Raw genomic sequence first — 19,616 nt, forward strand, 5'->3', positions numbered from 1 at the left:
AAATGTCTTGTCAATGTGTTTCCATTGCAACGAATCAGCTGGGTGTCTGATCAACCCATCCTTCTTCCTCTCATTTTCATGCCAAACCAACTTCTTTGCTTCATCCTTAATTGAGAACAGGCGCTTCAACCTTGGTATTATAGGAAGATACCATACTACCTTAGCTGGTGGCCACTTCAAGGGATCCTTATTTAAGCCCTCTCTCTTGTATCGTGACACACCACACTTTGGGCAAGCATCCAATTTTGCATTCTCCTTTCGATGTAGCACACAATCATTAGGACATGCATGGATCTTGGTGTACTCTAAACCCAATGGACACATCAACTTCTTTGCATAGTAAGTCGACTTAGGAATGTCATTTCCTTCTGGAAACATATCAGAGAGGGTTTCCAACAACAAAGTGAAACTAGTGTTGGTCCACCCGCTCTTCGCTTTCAAGTTATATAAAGTTAAAATCCCAGAAAGCTTGGAATACTTAGAACAACCAGGATACAACGGTGTCTCAGCTGCTTTCGACACATTCTCATATATATGAGAATCTTCATTAACATGATCGCCTAACCCGTCTATCATATCTTCTATCCTGTCTTCCTCCATGTCATCATTAAAACCCACTTCATTATCATCAAAACCATTCGGCTCTCTCTCATCAGCTTCATTGTCGTTAATAGAAGAATTATCCGCGGAAGGAAATTTTTCACCATGCCAATACCAAATACTGTAGTCTGGCATAAACCCACGAATAATCAAATGGTCCTCTATTTTCTTAATTTCTTCCCACCTCTTCACATTGTTACAATCACGACAAGGGCAGAAAATAGGTCTTGCTTTGGTTAGCCTTTGTTCAACGAGTGTACTCCATTGGTATTGCACTGCGATTCTACAAAACTCGTTGACCCCGGCTAAGTATTCTGGTGTGGTTCGAGAACCATTATACATCCAACGACGGTCCATTTCTAAAAATGTATGATTAAAACCCAAGAAACAAATTATATTCAACATCACATATCAACACATTCCAAATGCATGATTCCAAAGGTCCTTATCGCTCCAACCTAATCCATCCTTGGAAGTGTATTCTCACTAGAAAATGGTTGACCATTTTTCGGCCCTAAGGAAATTTCGGCAGCATTTTCCTATGGTTCTCAAAGTACACGATGTAATTAATTTCTTAATTACATATTGTAGGTCGTTCGAAGTGCGCCTACGTTAAAAGCATGTGTGAATATACTTGGCACTCATAGGAAGAAGGAATTGACATAATACGATTACGGACAAATAAAGTGGAGAGCCGCCAACAAGTTTTTAAGGAACTTGTAAACCATTCACGGATCATAAAAGGCAACCACGATTAAGGGACAACGATAGGCATTAACGATTGACCCGTGAAGGTTACACCCCATTCATAATCCATGAGATTACTAACTCCATATGGTTCGGAACCACGAAAGGAGGATCGGGGATGATGGTATGAAGTGAGTCATGGAGTCACATTCGCCCGTATTAGCCTCTACTCGATTCTTATAGTGAAAAGTGATTCCTGCGATCTCAAAGGCATACAAAAAATTATTCAATTTGCTCCAATCTATTATTAAGCTAAATTGGTTGAATATTAATGCAACATATAATTCTAAAATAATTGTGATCACTTGAATTAAACAACAAGATTAAAAAGGAACCTAAACGGTTGTCCAAATTATCTTATTAGGCGTAGTTTTCAATTACATATTCCCTTTAAACATGCAATATGGTGATCAATAAAAAATATAATTGAATAAACATTAATATTGAAAGCAATTTAACAATAATAGTGTTAGCCAAATCAAATAATAATAATAACAACCCTAATCATGATACTAGCAATATTAAAAATAAAATAAGAGTAATTAAATTAATTAATTACTCACATTCTGCGCGTTCCTTTAAATTGCTACATCATGAATAAACTGTTAGTAACTTCAATAAAAATATAAATCAAATAAAAATTAAATTAAATTAGAGTTGATTTGGTCCAAACCCTTAGTCAATTATACCTTTCACGCCTTGGTTTAAGTATAGAACTTTGGGTATTGTATGAACTCCTTGGAGTGCTTAATTAGGGAAAGTATTTTGAGAAAATAGGATGGCTAGTATTTAGGCTAAAGAGGGAGAAGAGAATTATTTTATGATCAAGCTTGTTGATTATTGGAAAAGGGGGGATATGACCTCTATTTATAGGGAAAAAAGAGGGTCGAAGAATCAAGAAAAGATCGAGTTCGAATCGGATTAAAACTTTTGCGATAGACAGCAGTTTTTGCGGTTTTTGTTTTTATCATATCTTTTGATCCAGAAATCGGAATAAGATAAATAAGATATCATTGGAAAGATATTGAAGTATACTTTCTAACCCAATTAGAATCAGATTAAAATATTTTGTATAACAAAAGATATAGCCGAAATAGGGAGACGGTGTCAGTTTTGGATAGAGTTTGACATTTTATTCATATCTTTTCCGTTATAGCTCGAAATTGATATTATAATATATTATTGGAAATATAATTTCAAGGGCTATCCAACCATATAAAATTTGGATAAAAACTATGAGGCACAAAAAATAATATCTGTCTATCTTTGAATGTCTTTCAATTCGAATAAAATTAAGACTTTAAAAAAAAAAGGAGTTTTATTCAACTTCAAACTATTTAATCTTATCTTTTCAAAAAGAATAATTACGATCTTTTAGAAACTTATAGAAGCTTCCAATTAATACTAATTGGTTTAGGAATTGGATTAAATAATTTGGACCCTCCACATGATCATTGGGTCGTAGGTAAGGTGGGCTTAGGTTCGGTTTGGGCTCAGTTTAATATTTTGGCCATAACTTATTCGTTATAACTCAGATTTGGGCTTATAATATATCGTTGGAAATATATTTTAAATCCCCATCCAACTGTTCAATCATTGGACCCAGATTATGGACCAAAATAAACTAAAATAAACGTTTTTATAAAAAGGACACGAAATGAATGGTTTTAAAGGACACAAAATGAATTATTTTGGGTTTAAAGGCACGAAAAGAGGAAAATAAGTTATGGTTTGGGGAAATGGGCTAGAAGTTGGGTTGTTTTATGAAATAGAAATATGGATTAAAGCACTCCAATATTAAATACTCAACCCGACCAATAATGGCGGTGAAAGGTTGTTCATCATCGGGTTTGGTTTTGGGGCGACATTTTTAGGTGTCTACCGAAGCACCCACTTCGAATGAGTTTGTAGAAACGTCAGTTTTGAAAACGACAGTCAAAGTAGTCGATAGGAACGGAGAATGATTTAAGACATTCTGCGACTCTAAATCACTCTGTATACGCCGATACCTGCAAAAAATGTTAATTCCACAGATAAAAGTGTAAAGGGATAGAACGCTTATCTGACACCAGTGTATCGGTGACAAACAAGTTTGGTATTTTCCTATGCTTGAAGGAATCCACCGGATGATGTTTGTTGAAATGTTTTCCATGCTTGAGGAAAGCCGACTGACGAGTTTGGTAGCTTTCTAAGCCTGAAGAAACCTACAGGATGACAATTTCCATGCTTCAGGAAAGTCGACATATGATTTTTGCGTTTTTCTATGCTTGAAGAAATCCACCGATAATGCTTTCCATGCTTGAGGAAAGCCGACAAAGGAATTTGGCGGTTTTCTATGCTTGAAGAAATCCACCGGATAATACTTTCCATGCTTGAGGAAAGTCGACAGATGAGGAGATTGCAAGTCTCTGTGTATCAAGAACCTTGCGTCATGAAATGATGGTGGTTCGATTATCCCCGAACGTGGGCTGTAGATGGTTCGCTTGTCCCCGAACGTGGGCTGCAGATGGTCCGCTTGTCCCCGGACGTGGGCTGTAGATGGTCCGCTTGTCCCCGAACGTGGGCTGTAGATGGTCCGCTTGTCCCCGGACGTGGGCTAGTTGTAAATGGTCCGCTTGTCCCCGGAAGTGGGTTGTAGATGGTCCGCTTGTCCCCGGACGTGGGCTGGTTGTAAATGGTCCTCTTGTCCCCGGACGTGGGCTGTAGATGGTTCGCTTGTCCCCAGACGTGGGCTGTAATTGAGACCTGCAAAATAAAATTTGCCAAGGGACTCGTATAGACTATGATTGACATGACCAACTAACTTGACCAAGTTTGACATGACATAACATGACATGTGTATGACTTGTGATTGTGTGTGTATAGTTTGAGTGTGTGTGTGTGCAGACACAAGCAACCGAAAATGCAAAAGCAAAAAAAATTCCGTCATTTTTGTCATGAGACGAGTGGAGGGTACTGACTTTCTCCCGAAAAAGAAAGACGTGAAAAATGAAGATTTGTTTTCGAACTTCCCTCGATGAGAAAATTTTGAAAATGTTTATTGAACTTCCTTACAAGGAAAAACATGAAAAAGAGAAGAAGTTTTGAACTTCCTCGTTAAGAAAGACAAAATGAATCGTACGGTTTGAATTGCTTGTCTTGAATATAATGTATGCATGATGCATGTCCATCATGTAACACGATAGATGAATGAACTTAGGTCATGGAGCTAAGCATCATATATGGTGTAAAGAAACGATCTTGAACGTCACTTAGGTCTAGAAGCTAAGCACGTACATAGATGAAGTGATTATGAATGTTGCTTAGGTCAGGGAGCTAAGCACGATATGCTTTGTATGATTAAAAAATGTTGCTCAGCACATTATGCGATGCGAGAAACAATGAATTTTGCTCAGGTCAGGAAGCTAAGCAAGTATACAACGTTTCTTCTAATGAATGTTGTCCTGAAAGATGTTGAAACATGCACAGTGTTGAAACAAGATTCCATGATAAAGGGTTCTTAAAGGGAGGGATGATATTGATATGGATGTGTGAGTGAAGTGTGTGAATGTGATACTAAGGCTGGCTGCAAAGGTTATGGTGATGGAAATATATGTGAGAAGTGTTAAAGATGATGACTCTTTAGGCTGGGTAGACTAAATGATCTGGGTTCAAACCCCCAAGTCTAGATCTAGATGGATAGGGGTAAGCATTGGATATTCTTTGACTCAATCAAGCATGGGTATGAATATAAATGTGAATATGGCTGCACCTCGATGTGAGGTTGCCTACGTATCCGTTAGGAATCAGGCCGAACGTAGCTCTAACCAAACTTTGCACAAGTGTATGTACACCTCAAAGAGGTCTTTCAAGGGTTGTAATGTGGTTAAGTTGATGGTTTAAAGAAGAAAAGGGTATGAGGCTCAAGACCCGAGAGAAGCCCCCAAGATATATATGCATTTATGTATTAGACTTTGCAAGTTTTATTTTTCATATATATTTTTTTTGTTTTGAATTCTTTTTTTTTTTTTTTCTTTTTTCCAATTCCTGTGAATCAATGTAGGCAATCTCAGATCATGCGGTCCATCACTCACTTAGCATTCATGTTTCTCAGGCACGGTACCAAGCACTCGATAAGAGACGCAATTTGAGACATGTTCATATCGGAGACATTGGAACACTTGCCTTTAGACATTTTTTTATTTTTGCTTTGCTACTTTTTTTTTACTTGCTTTTTGAATGTTATACAATTACACACCTTCCCATCCTAGGGTTAAGTGAATGTGGGTTGAATAAAAAGGTGAACCGTTAGACGAGGCTCAAAGTGGTTGATGAAGAAATGGAATGTGTGCTTGAATGGTTAATAGGAAATGACAGGGTTGGAAAGGTGCCTCAAATCATTGGTGTACCTTGTGTTTATTTTGGCAATTGATTTTTTTTTTTCGGCGAATGACATGATCGAATGCGAAGGAAAGAAATGATCATTGATGGAACATGACATATAGACATAAGGATAAGGAGAACCTATTCTAGACTTATTCGGGGAAAAGGGTTAAAATGAAAGAAAAAAGCATGAAATCTTGTATGGAAACTTGTCTTGTGCTTCGTCTTCATGGTTGCTTATGAATTACTTGTTACCGCCAAGAGGAACAAGAAGTTTGTTATTGCTGATGCTTTGATTGGAAGAAAAGAAGGAAGGAATGGCGTTCCTCTTATTCTTCCAACTCTTTCCTAGTGATTCTTGCACTCGAGTACTATGGAAAAAAATGAGCTCACTTAATGCATTGACTCAATACTCGGATTGGAAAGGAAGAGTGTATGAAAGAATTTTGAAAACCAATGGGGAATACTCCACCCATTCCTATTATGACGGAAAACGACGCATGCATGGTCCTAGTATACGATCATAAACAATATAGTGCATTACTCGAAGACAAAGTGTGTGCAACGACTCAACATGTGTGATTAGGTGAGTTTATTAAGACTCGTGGTATGATCGCATGGCTAGACATGAGGACGTTGTGAAAAACAAAGGACCCAATGACCAAATAGCACGGAAGACTAAAAGACAAACTAACTTGATTAATTTTGTGAAATTTTAATGTTTATGCTATTTACTAGGTGAAAACATTCCATCGGAAATCATTAGTCATAAATAAGATCAACCACAATCAAAGACAAAGAACACATGTTAAGGTTAGCACAAAAATCGATCACAAGAAACTAGGAAGAGGACTAGAATTCTAGAAGAGTTAAGACTCATGGGTATAAAAAATAAAATAAAAATAAAAATATATAATCCTATGTTATACGAGTTGACACGGATTAAAGGACCGGGTAAAACTAGCTTGACACGATTTCTTTTTTTTTAAATAATAAAAAATAAAAAAAAGGTAATGCTAAAAAGACATCTAAACTGGACAGGCTGTAGTATATCGGTTATAACTTTAGATTTGTGACTCTGATTTGGACGAAACCAACTCTAAATAAAACATAAAACTCGGGGCTATAGATCCATAGATGGCACGACATGTAACTATTTCTAGAACTCCGGATATGACCAAAACAAGTTGACTCTTGTGTAGTACGGGAATAAAAATCCGAGTTGACTCAAATTTTAAAAAAAATCTATGACTCGACTCTAAAAAAAATAAAAAGGGTTTGATTAAAAAAAAGTCAATAAAAAAAAATGCACATATAAGCATATTATCACGCATGATGCAATGAAGTTCGCAACCTAAAGTCAAAAGCAAGGCAGCCTCCCTTGAGGGTGTATTCCAACGGGCGGCTCCGCGATTTCGTGATGAAATCGAACTCGACTACATGGTTTGGGTGGATTTAAAAATTCGGATGAACCCTTATTGCCATGAGCGTTTTCGAGTTGATAGAGCATAAATCCCCCCGGGCTAGCCACATACGTAGAACACGTACTATTGTGGCAAAATAGGTAAGCTAAAATGCATATGCATATGTGACAATCCCAATTAAATCACAGGAATATTTTTCAAGAATCTTTCAAGTGTCATCCACTCATCTCAATTAAATATCGATCACTCAAATCGATAAATAACCAAGAATCCTCCCCAGTGGAGTCGCCAAATTGTAGGCGTCGTTCGAAGTGCGCCTACGTTAAAAGCATGTGTGAATATGCTTGGCACTCATAGGAAGTGGGAATTGACATAATACGATTAGGGACAAATAAAGTAGGGAGCCGCCAACAAGTTTTTAAGGAACTTTAAACCGTTCACGGATCATAAAAGGCAACCACGATTAAGGGACAACGATTGACCCGTGAAGGTTACACCCCATTCATAATCCATGAGATTACTAACTCCATATGGTTCGGAACCACCAAAGGGGGATCGGGGATGATGGTACGAAGTGAGTCATGGAGTCACATTCGCCCGTATTGGCCTCTACTCGATTCTTATAGTGAAAAGTGATTCCTGCGATCTCAAAGATATACAAATAAAATATTCAATTTGCTCCAATCTATTATTAAGCTAAATTGGTTGAATATTAATGCAACATATAATTCTAAAATATTTGTGATCACTTGCATTAAACAACAAGATTAAAAAGGAACCTAAACTGGTTGTCCAAATTATTTTATTAGGCGTGGTTTTCAATTACATCACTAGATGAAAAAAGTGGCAGCGGTTCAAACCCGGTCTAAGGCACCGGTTTGAACCGCTGCCTATGTGGGGGGTGCCAAATACCCCTTTTTAGCAGCGGTTCAAAACCGGTGCCATATACCCAATTAGGCACCGGTTAACCGTTGCCAAAAATGAACCAAAATATTTATTTCATTATTTTTGGCACCGGTTAACCGGTGCCAAAACTTCCCCAAATCATTTTTTTTTCACTTAAAAATTAAATCAACTAAAATAAATTAGAACATCAAAATATAAATTAGAACAAGCGCAAAAGACAATGAAATATAACAATATATTCAACTGTTATTGTACAATACAAAAAAAAAATAAAAAAATACAATGAACTATAATCATACAATAAAATTCAACGTTAAATTGATATTGAAAAATAAAAAAAAATACAAAAAAAAAAAATTACAACATCAAAATCAATATTCCAAAATCAAAGTCTTGAATCCTTATGCATCTATTAACACTTGCATCAATTAAAATCCAGAAATCAATAAAACTCACAAAAAATGCGAAAAAAACCCAGAAAACTCATGCATCACTTGTGAACTTAGAATATAATGTACGAACTCAAAAATCAAAATAATAAAATAAATAAATAACCAAAAAAAACCAAAAATAATCGAAACACAATTAACCACAAAATTTTTGAATGTGTTTTGAACCCCAAAATTTTCGAAGATCAATTAACCCCAAATTTCGAAAAGCAATTAAACCTCAAAATTTTCGAAGAACAATTAACCCCAAAAATTTCAAAAAGCAATTAAACCCCAAAATTTTCGAAGATCAATTAACCCCAAAAATTTCGAAATCAATTATTCCCAAAATTTTCGAAATCAATTAAACTCGGAACCCAGAAAAATCAATTTCGAAAATCAATTAAACGCTAAAAAAATTCAGAATTCATCCCAGAAAATTCAAAAATCAATTAAACCCATCAATTTAGAACAATATTACAACAATCAAACCAAAAAAAATCAAGGCATTTACCAAAAATAATCAAACCCAGAAACCCATACCTCGAATATTAAACCCAGAAACATGTAGGTGGCGGCGGTGGTTAGTAAACCCTTACCTCAAATATTAAACCCAGAAACATGCAGGTGGCGGCGGTGGTTAGTAGCGGTGGTGGGCAGAAGACCGAAGGGAGAAGAAAGGTCGGAGAAGAGCGGGGAAAGAAGAGGAGAGCGAGATCGGACAGAGAAGGAGTACAACAGAGAAGAGATCTGAGGTTTCGTTGTGGTCGGAGAGATCGAGAAGGAAGGATGACAGAGAAGAGAGGAGAGAGAAGGAGGAGAGAGAAGAGAGAGGCAGCTAATAAGAGAGAATGAATCTGAGTTCTCATTTAGGGTTAGGAATATAAAGGACAACTAAGGAATAAAGCTTGACCCGTTTTTTTTTATTATTATTTTTTTTATATCTAACAAAGGCACCGGTTCAAACCGGTGTCTTATTTATTTTTGGCACCGGTTCAGGCCAAACCGGTGCCTTTTCTCATGTTCTAAAATCCCGCCCATTTTTAGACCGGTTTTGGCCACCGGTTTGGCCTGAACCGGTGCCATATGGGGGCTGCCTATTGCTATTTTTATACTAGTGCATATTCCCTTTAAACATGCAATATGGTGATCAATAAAAAATATAATAGAATAAACATTAATATTGGAAGCAATTTAACAATAATAGTGTTAGACAAATCAAATAATAATAATAAAAACCCTACTCATGATACTAGCAATATTAAAAATAAAATAAGAGTAATTAAATTAATTAATTACTCACATTCTGTGCGTTCCTTTAAATTGCTACATCATGAATAAACTGTTAGTAACTTCAATAAAAATATAAATCAAATGAAAATTAAATTAAAGTAGAGTTGATTTGGTCCAAACCCTCAGTTAATTATACCTTTCACGCCTTGGTTTAAGTATAGAACTTTGGGTATTAATTGTATGAACTCCTTGGAGTGCTTAATTAGGAAAAGTATTTTGAGAAAATAGGATGGCTAGTATTTAGGCTAAAGAGGGAGAAGAGAATTATTTTATGATCAATCCTTGTTGATGATTGGAAAAGGGGAGATATGACCTCTATTTATATGGAAAAAAAAGAGGGTCGAAGAATCAAGAAAAGATCGAGTTCGAATCGGATTAAAACTTTTGCGATATACAACAGTTTTTGCGGTTTTTGTTTTTATCATATCTTTTGATCCAGAAATCGGAATAAGATAAATAAGATATCATTGGAAAGATATTGAAGTATACTTTCTAACCCAATTAGAATCAGATTAAAATATTTTGTATAACAAAAGATATAGCCGAAATAGGGAGACGGTGTCAGTTTTGGATAGAGTTTGACATTTTATTCATATCTTTTCCGTTATAGCTCGAAATTGATATTATAATATATTATTGGAAATATAATTTCAAGGGCTATCCAACCATATAAAATTTGGATAAAAACTATGAGGCACGAAAAATAATATCTGTCTATCTTTGAATGTCTTTCAATTCGAATAAAATTAAGACTTTAAAAAAAAAAAGGAGTTTTATTCAACTTCAAACTATTTAATCTTATCTTTTCAAAAAGAATAATTACGATCTTTTAGAAACTTATAGAAGCTTCCAATTAATACTAATTGGTTTAGGAATTGAATTAAATAATTTGGACCCTCCACATGATCATTGGGTCGTAGGTAAGGTGGGCTTAGGTTCGGTTTGGGCTCAGTTTAATATTTTGGCCATAACTTATTCGTTATAACTCAGATTTGGGCTTATAATATATCGTTGGAAATATATTTTAAAGCCCCATCCAACTATTCAATCATTGGACCCAGATTATGGACCAAAATAAACTGAAATAAACGTTTTTATAAAAAGGACACGAAATGAATGGTTTTAAAGGACACAAAATGAATTATTTTGGGTTTAAAGACACGAAAAGAGGAAAATAAGTTATGGTTTGGGGAAATGGGCTAGAAGTTGGGTTGTTTTATGAAATAGAAATATGGATTAAAGCACTCCAACATTCAATACTCAACCCGACCAATAATGGCGGTGAAAGGTTGTTCATCATCGGGTTTGGTTTTGGGGCGACATTTTTAGGTGTCTACCGAAGCCCCCACTTCGAATGAGTTTGTAGAAACGTCAGTTTTGAAAACGACAGTCAAAGTAGTCGATAGGAACGGAGAATGATTTAAGACATTCTACGACTCTAAATCACTCTGTATACGCCGATACCTGCAAAAAATGTTAATTCCACAGATAAAAGTGTAAAGGGATAGAACGCTTATCTGACACCAGTGTATCGGTGACAAACAAGTTTGGTATTTTCCTATGCTTGAAGGAATCCACCGGATGACGTTGGTTGAAATGCTTTCCATGCTTGAGGAAAGCCGACTGACGAGTTTTGTAGCTTTCTAAGCCTGAAGAAACCTACCGGATGACACTTTCCATGCTTGAGGAAAGTCGACATATGATTTTGGCGTTTTTCTATGCTTGAAGAAATCCACCGATAATGCTTTCCATGCTTGAGGAAAGCCGACAAAGGAATTTGGCGGTTTTCTATGCTTGAAGAAATCCACCGGATAATACTTTCCATGCTTGAGGAAAGTCGACAGATGATGAGATTGCAAGTCTCTGTGTATCGAGAACCTTGCGTCATGAAATGATGGTGGTTCAATTATCCCCGAACGTGGGCTGTAGATGGTTCGCTTGTCCCCAAACGTGGGATGCATATGGTCCGCTTGTCCCCGGACATAGGCTGTAAATGGTCCGCTTATCCCCGGACGTGGGCTGTAGATGGTCCGCTTGTCCCCGGACGTGGGCTGTAGATGGTCCGCTTGTCCCCGGACGTGCGCTGGTTGTAAATGGTCCGCTTGTTCCCGGAAGTGGGCTGTAGATGGTTCGCTTGTCCCCGGACGTGGGCTGTAATTGAGACCTGCAAAATAAAATTTGCCAAGGGACTCGTATAGACTATGATTGACTTGACCAATTAACTTGACCAAGTTTGACATGACATGACATGACATGTGTATGACTTGTGATTGTGTGTGTATAGTTTGAGTGTGTGTGTGTGCAGACACAAGCAACCGAAAATGCAAAAGAAAAAAAAATTCCGTCATTTTTGTCATGAGACGAGTGGAGGGTACCGACTTTCTCCCGAAAAAGAAAGATGTGAAAAATGAAGATTTGTTTTCGAACTTCCCTCGATGAGAAAATTTTGAAAAAGTTTTTTGAATTTCCTTACAAGGAAAAATATGAAAAAGAGAAGAAGTTTTGAACTTCCTCGTTGAGCAAGACAAAATGAATCGTACGGATTGAATTGCTTGTCTTGAATATAATGTATGCATGATGCATGTCCATCATGTAACACGATAGATGAATGAACTTAGGTCATGGAGCTAAGCATCATATATGGTGTAAAGAAACGATCTTGAACGTCACTTAGGTCTAGAAGCTAAGCACGTATATAGATGAAGTGATTATGAATGTTGCTTAGGTCAAGGAGCTAAGCACGATATGCTTTGTATGATTAAAAAATGTTGCTCAGCACATTACGCGATGCGTGAAACAATGAATATTTCTCAGGTCAGGAAGCTAAGAAAGTATACAACGTTTCTTCTAATGAATGTTGTCCTGAAAGATGATGAAACATGCACAGTGTTGAAACAAGATTCCATGATAAAGGGTTCTTAAAGAGAAGGATGATATGGATATGGATGTGTGAGTGAAGTGTGTGAATTAAACATGGGCACGGGCCGTGCCTGGCCGTGCTCCGCGGCGGGCCATGTCATGCCGTGCCTGAATTTGGCACACCCCAGCCCACGGCACGGCACGACCCACGTGAGTTGTGGGCCGTGCCGTGCCGGGCCGCGGGCCAAACGGTGCCAGCCTTTTTTTTTTTAATAAATGAAAAAAAAAACGAATTAAACAATATATTTTTTTTTAGTACAACTTAATATATGTGATTAATTTATGTTTATGTTAAATGTTAATGTTAATATATTTTGTTTTCATATTTTGAACAACTTTATTTTAATTTAGGTTATATAAATTATTTATCTAATTAATAATTATGTTTAAGTTTATTTAAACAAATAAAAACAGTTTTATTAATTTAGCAAAAAACAACAATGCATATAATAAAAAAAAATACGAGTGCGATAATCCGAAAACACAAAAAATTGAAGAATAACTTATTTTATTATATGACGGTAGCCGGTACGAATGTATGATAATTCAATAATACAAAATAAGTAATGATAATTAAAAATCGTACAATAGTGTATGAATATTGAATAACTTCATTTATTATACGGAATACGAAGTTCGATAATACAAAAAGAATACAATAGTGTATAATGTAAATATGTAATCATATAATTATTATTGGTCGTCTTCGTCTTCGCCTTCGTCTTCATCTTCGTCTTCGTCTTCGTCTTCTAGAGGTTCAAGTTCATCTGCCAATTGAGTTGATTGAGAAGTATGAGAACTAAAAGAAGTAGCCGTTCCTTCATCGTCGTCGTTTTGTGCATAAGTACGATCTTGAAAACGAGTTTCGGCATCCAACCAATCCTTGAAGCAAACACACATTTCAAGTGTTTCGGGTTTTAGTCTTGTTCTTCTATCGTCTAAAACTCGTCCCGACGCACTAAAAGCTCTTTCGGAGGCAACGGAGGAGACTTGGATTGCAAAAATATCACTAGCCATTGCCGACAAAATTGGATGTTTCACGGTTTGTGATTTCCACCAATCGAGGATGTCGAGGCCAAACTTCTCTTCATCGTCCATGCCTTTCATGAAGTCGTAACTTAAGTACATTTGCAACTCCGAAACATCGCTTTGTGTTCTCTTACTTGATGATGATTCCGTACCTGAAAACTTGGACATCATGTTAGCAGCTTGTGCAAATAAACCTTTGGCCCGTTTACTTACATTTTTGGATGTTTGAGAAGGGGCAAATCGAGACACGGTTCCATATTTACTTTCATAAACTCTATATAAAGAAAAAAATCATTTGTCACCTTACTTTTAAAAGCTTCAACATCATCTTCAAAATTCATGTTACTATAATAAATATCAATTAATAAAAAGGTGCCATCATATTTTTGCCTAGGATCTAAAATAGAAGCAAAAATATAAATCATAGGAATATCGGTGTAATATTTACGCCATTTTTCCTCCATGGATGGAAGATATCCACGATAAACATGTTGAGATCGGTGTTCCGCAAAAAGTTGTGCAAGTAAACATGCATTACTAAGAAAAGAATGAGAACAAGGATTATATACAGAAGAAAAACAATGTGTCATACCATATAGTAATTGTAAAAACTGCATATACTTTTCACAATTAACCCAATAATCTTCTAGTAAAGCATTTTGTGGAAATTTCATATTATAAAAAAGTGGTAAATGAACCTTGTACTCGATTGCCCGACTCAACATTTCATAGGTGGAGTTCCACCTAGTTGGACAATCCGGTGCTATTTTTATGGTTTTTATCCGTTGTTGCCTGCAAAAACCTTTCCATTCTTGATATCTCATGTTAGAGCTATTAATAGACATAATAGCATTCCTTATGTTGTGATAAAATGGACCAATTGCTTGTGTTCCATCCTTCACACACAAGTTAAGAACATGACAAATGCATCTAACATGAAGTGCATCTCCATCTAATATAACATCGGTCAATGGGTTTTTGACCAAATTCGCACTCATATAGAAGTTGCATTATCGAAAGTCATTGACATGATTTTATCCCTAAGACTATATGCATCAATGGCTTCCATTAAATGATGTGAAATGTTAAGACCGATATGAGGGTATTCAAGCATTTTGAAATGAATGATGCGTTTTTGTAACATCCACTCATTATCTAACCAATGACAAGTAACACATATATAGTGGAGTCCGTAACCACCATCCCATGCATCGGTGGTTAAAGAAACTCTACTAGGAAGATTAGCTAATTCATTTACTAATTTCAATTTGTACTCTAGATAACTCTTCATGGCAGCAGATAGAACGGTTTTTCGGGAGATTTTTTTGTGTTTTGGTTGTAGTGCTCGGTTAACATAGTTGTTGAAGGCATCATTTTCGGCGAAAAGAAAAGGTTGTTTCGCATGTACAATCATTCTCCCAAGTTCATCCCTATCTCTCTCGTAATTGTAAATGAAGCCTTGTGGATGGAATTGAGAAATTTTGGGTTGGGTTGGATCACTAGATGGTCCACCACATTTTTTTGTATGTCTATTAAGGTGTCCCGTCCCTCCCTTGGTATCGGCCGAGAAAATTTTACCTCAAGTCCGACACTTGGCCTTTTGTCCATTTTTACTTAATTGATAATGTGACCAAACTTCACTCTTTCTTTTGGTTTGAGCAAAATCCTCTTCGGTACACCACTCTAATATGTTAGGATTTTGGGTGTTGGGCATTTGGGTGGATGGTTCACTCGACCCGGAGGCTTGTGTTTGGCTACCTTGGGAAGGAGGAGGAAAAGGAAATTCATGTTGTTGAAATTGGCTTTGTTGAAATTGGGTCCAAGGAGCCATATCATCCATTTTTTCTTGCCCTCCCGTGTTTTGGGGATGAAAGAAAGGGGTGGAAGTGTTTGGAAAGGGCATGTTAGGGGAGGGAAAGGGCATGTTAGGGGGGCATAGGCATTGAAGTGTTTGGATTTGGTGATTCCTTACGTTTTGACTTGGCTTTTCTGGAGGAGAAGGAAGCGTTCGGGTTTGATGCCATGATTAATTAATAATAATAACAATAAAAGTAACAATAACAATAATAATAATAATACAAATAACAATAACAATAACAATAATAATAACAATTCACAACAATAATAATAACAATAACAATAAGAATTAATAAGTAGTTTTTATATAAATTAAATTTTTAAAAATAATTATAATAATAGTAGATTACTTGGATCAATGAGATCCCAGGTAGGAGAGGTTAGGAGCGACGTTGTCCAGAGCCCAAGTCCCACCTTAGACAGATTTCAACAATCCAAATAACCCACAATTAAAATAGAAAGTAGTTTTTATATAATTAAGTAGTTCCAACTTCCAAGAATACAATAATAATAATAATAATAATAATAATAATAATAATAATAATAATAATAATAACAATAATAATAATAATAATAATAATAATAATAACAACAAGATTAACAACTAACAATAACAAATTAAAATAAAGTTGAGTTAGATCTTACAATGACGCTTCATGCTTTCCCAAATTTATAATTTCCCGAACTTATAATTTCCCGAATTTATAATTTCCCGAATGTAAATATAACAATTTTTTTTTGGTAGTAGACTAATAAAGGTAATAATAGTAAAAATGTAAAATTTATAAGAGAGTAGGAATTTTATTTTTTTTCACAAAAGAGAGCAAGATTGTAGGATTTGTAGGAATTTGAGAATTGAGAATTTGGGAGTAAGAAAATTAGAGAATAAGAGAGAAGAGATGAGTTGATGAATTGTGAAAATTTTGGAGGAAAATATGAGGTATTTGCGGGCTCGTGTCGTGCCGTGCCGCCGGGTCGTGTCCATGTGCCGGCCACCGTGCCGCCCGGCATGCCACGTGTCGTGCCCGTGCCAAATCCCACAAATTTGTTCACGGCACGGCCCACATGTGGGCCGCCGTGCCGTGCCGTGCCGGAGTCGTGCCGGGCCCGTGCCGCTCGCGTGCCGGCACGGCCCGTGCCCATGTTTAGTTTGAATGTGATACTAAGGCTGACTGCAAAGGTTATGGTGATGGAAATATATGTGAGAAGAGTTAAAAATGATGACTCTTTAGGCTAGGTAGGCTAAATGATGTGGGTTCAAGCCCTAAGTCTAGATCTAGATGGATAGGGGTAAGCATTGGATATTCTTTGACTCAATCAAGCATGGGTATGAATATAAATGTGAATATGGCTGCACCTCGATGTGAGGTTGCCTACGTATCCGTTAGGAATCAGGCCGAACGTAGCTCTAACCAAACTTTGCACAAGTGTATGTACACCTCAAAGAGGTCTTTCAAGGGTTGTAATGTGGTTAAGTTGATGGTTTAAATAAGAAAAGGGTATGAGGCTCAAGACCCGAGAGAAGCCCCCAAGATATATATGCAATTATGTATTAGACTTTGCAAGTTTTATTTTTCATATTTTTTTTTTTGTTTTGAATTCTTTTTTTTTTCTTTTTTCCAATTCCTGTGAATCGATGTAGGCAATCTCAGATCATGCGGTCCATCACTCACTTAGCATTCATGTTTCTCAGGCACGGTACCAAGCACTCGATGAGAGACGCAATTTGAGACATGTTCATATCGGAGACATTGGAACACTTGCCTTTAGACATTTTTTTATTTTTGCTTTGCTACTTTTTTTTTTACTTGCTTTTTGAATGTTATACAATTACACACCTTCCCATCAGAGGGTTAAGTGAATGTGGGTTGAATAAAAAAGGTCAACCGTTAGACGAGGCTCAAAGTGGTTGATGAAGAAATGGAATGTGTGCTTGAATGGTTAATAAAAAATGACAGGGTTGGAAAGGTGCCTCAAATCATTGGTGTACCTTGTGTTTAGTTCGGCAATTGATTTTTTTTTTCGGCGAATGACATGATCGAATGCGAAGGAAAGAAATGATCATTGATGGAACATGACATATAGACATAAGGATAAGGAGAACCTATGCTAGACTTATTCGGGGAAAAGGTTAAAATGAAAGAAAAAAGCATGAAATCTTGTATGGAAACTTGTCTTGTGCTTCGTCTTCATGGTCGCTTATGAATTACTTGTTACCGCCAAGAGGAATAAGAAGTTTGTTATTGCTGATGCTTTGATTGGAAGAAAAGAAGGAAGGAATGACGTTCCCTTTATTCTTCCAACTCTTGCCTAGTGATTCTTGCACTCGAGTACTATGGAACAAAATGAGCTCACTTAATACATTGACTCAATACTCGGATTGGAAAGGAAGAGTGTATGAAATAATTTTGAAAACCAATGGGGAATACTCCACCCATTCCTATTACGACGGAAAACGACGCATGCATGGTCCTAGTATACGATCATAAACAATATAGTGCATTACTCGAAGACAAAGTGTGTGCAACGACTCAACATGTGTGATTAGGTGAGTTTATAAAGACTCGTGGTATGATCGCATGGCTAGACATGAGGACGTTGTGAAAAACAAAGGACCCAATGACCAAATAGCACGGAAGACTAAAAGACAAACTAACTTGATTAATTTTGTCAAATTTTAATGTTTATGCTATTAAATAGGTGAAAACGGTCCATTGGCAATCGTTATTCATAAACAAGATCAACCACAATCAAAGACAAAGAACACATGTTAAGGTTAGCACAAAAATCGATCACAAGAAACTAGGAAGGGGACTAGAATTTTAGAAGAGTTAAGACTCATGGGTATAAAAAAATAAAATAAAAATAAAAATCTATAATCCTATGTTATACGAGTTGACATGGATTAAAGGACCGGGTAAGACTAGCTTGACAAGATTTTTTTTTTTTAAAAAAAAAAAAAAAAAGGTAACGTTAAAAAGACATCTAAACTGGACAGGCTTTAGTATATCGGTTATAACTTTTGATCTTTGACTCTGATTTGGACAAAACCAACTCTAAATCAAAGATAAAACTCGGGGCTACAGATCCATAGGTGGCACGACACGAACTCTTTCTAGAACTCCGGCTATGACCAAAACAAGTTGACTCTTGTGCAGTATACGGGAATAAAAATCCGAGTTGACTCAAATTTTAAAAAAAAATCTATGACTCGACTCTAAAAAAAATAAAAAGGGTTTGATTAAAAAAAAGTCAATAAAAAAATGCACATATAAGCATATTGTCACGCATGATGCAATGAAGTTCGCAACCTAAAGTCAAGTTCTATGTTCGACTATGGTCAAGCTTTTGGGTGTCAAAGGGTACCATGGTTAAGAGTTTGGACGCGTTAGCAAGGCAGCCTCCCTTGAGGGTGTATGCCAACGGGCGGCTCCGCGATTTCGTGATGAAATTGAACTCGACTCCATGGTTTGGGTGGATTTAAAAACTCGGATGAACCCTTATTTCCATGAGCGTTTTCGGGTTGATAGAGCATAAATCCCCCGGGCTAGCCACATACGTAGAACACGTACTATTGTGGAAAAAATGGTAAGCCAAAATGAATATGCATATGTGACAATCCCAATTAAATCACAGGAATATTTTATAAGAATATTTCAAGTGTCATCCACGCATCTCAGTTAAATACCGATCACTCAAATCGATAAATAACCAAGAATCCTCCCCAGTGGAGTCGCCAAATTGTAGGCGTCGTTCGAAGTGCGCCTACGTTAAAAGCATGTGTGAATATGCTTGGCACTCATAGGAAGTGGGAATTGACATAATACGATTAGAGACAAATAAAGTAGGGAGCCGCCAACAAGTTTTTAAGGAACTTTAAACCGTTCACGGATCATAAAAGGCAACCACGATTAAGGGACAATGATTGACCCGTGAAGGTTACACCCCATTCATAATCCATGAGATTACTAACTCCATATGGTTCGAAACCACCAAAGGGGGATCGGGGATGATGGTACGAAGTGAGTCATGGAGTCACATTCGCCCGTAT

The sequence above is a fragment of the Chenopodium quinoa genome, unplaced genomic scaffold, assembly GCF_001683475.1.
Source record: "Chenopodium quinoa cultivar QQ74 unplaced genomic scaffold, ASM168347v1, whole genome shotgun sequence".
Classification (NCBI taxonomy): Eukaryota; Viridiplantae; Streptophyta; class Magnoliopsida; order Caryophyllales; family Amaranthaceae; genus Chenopodium; species Chenopodium quinoa.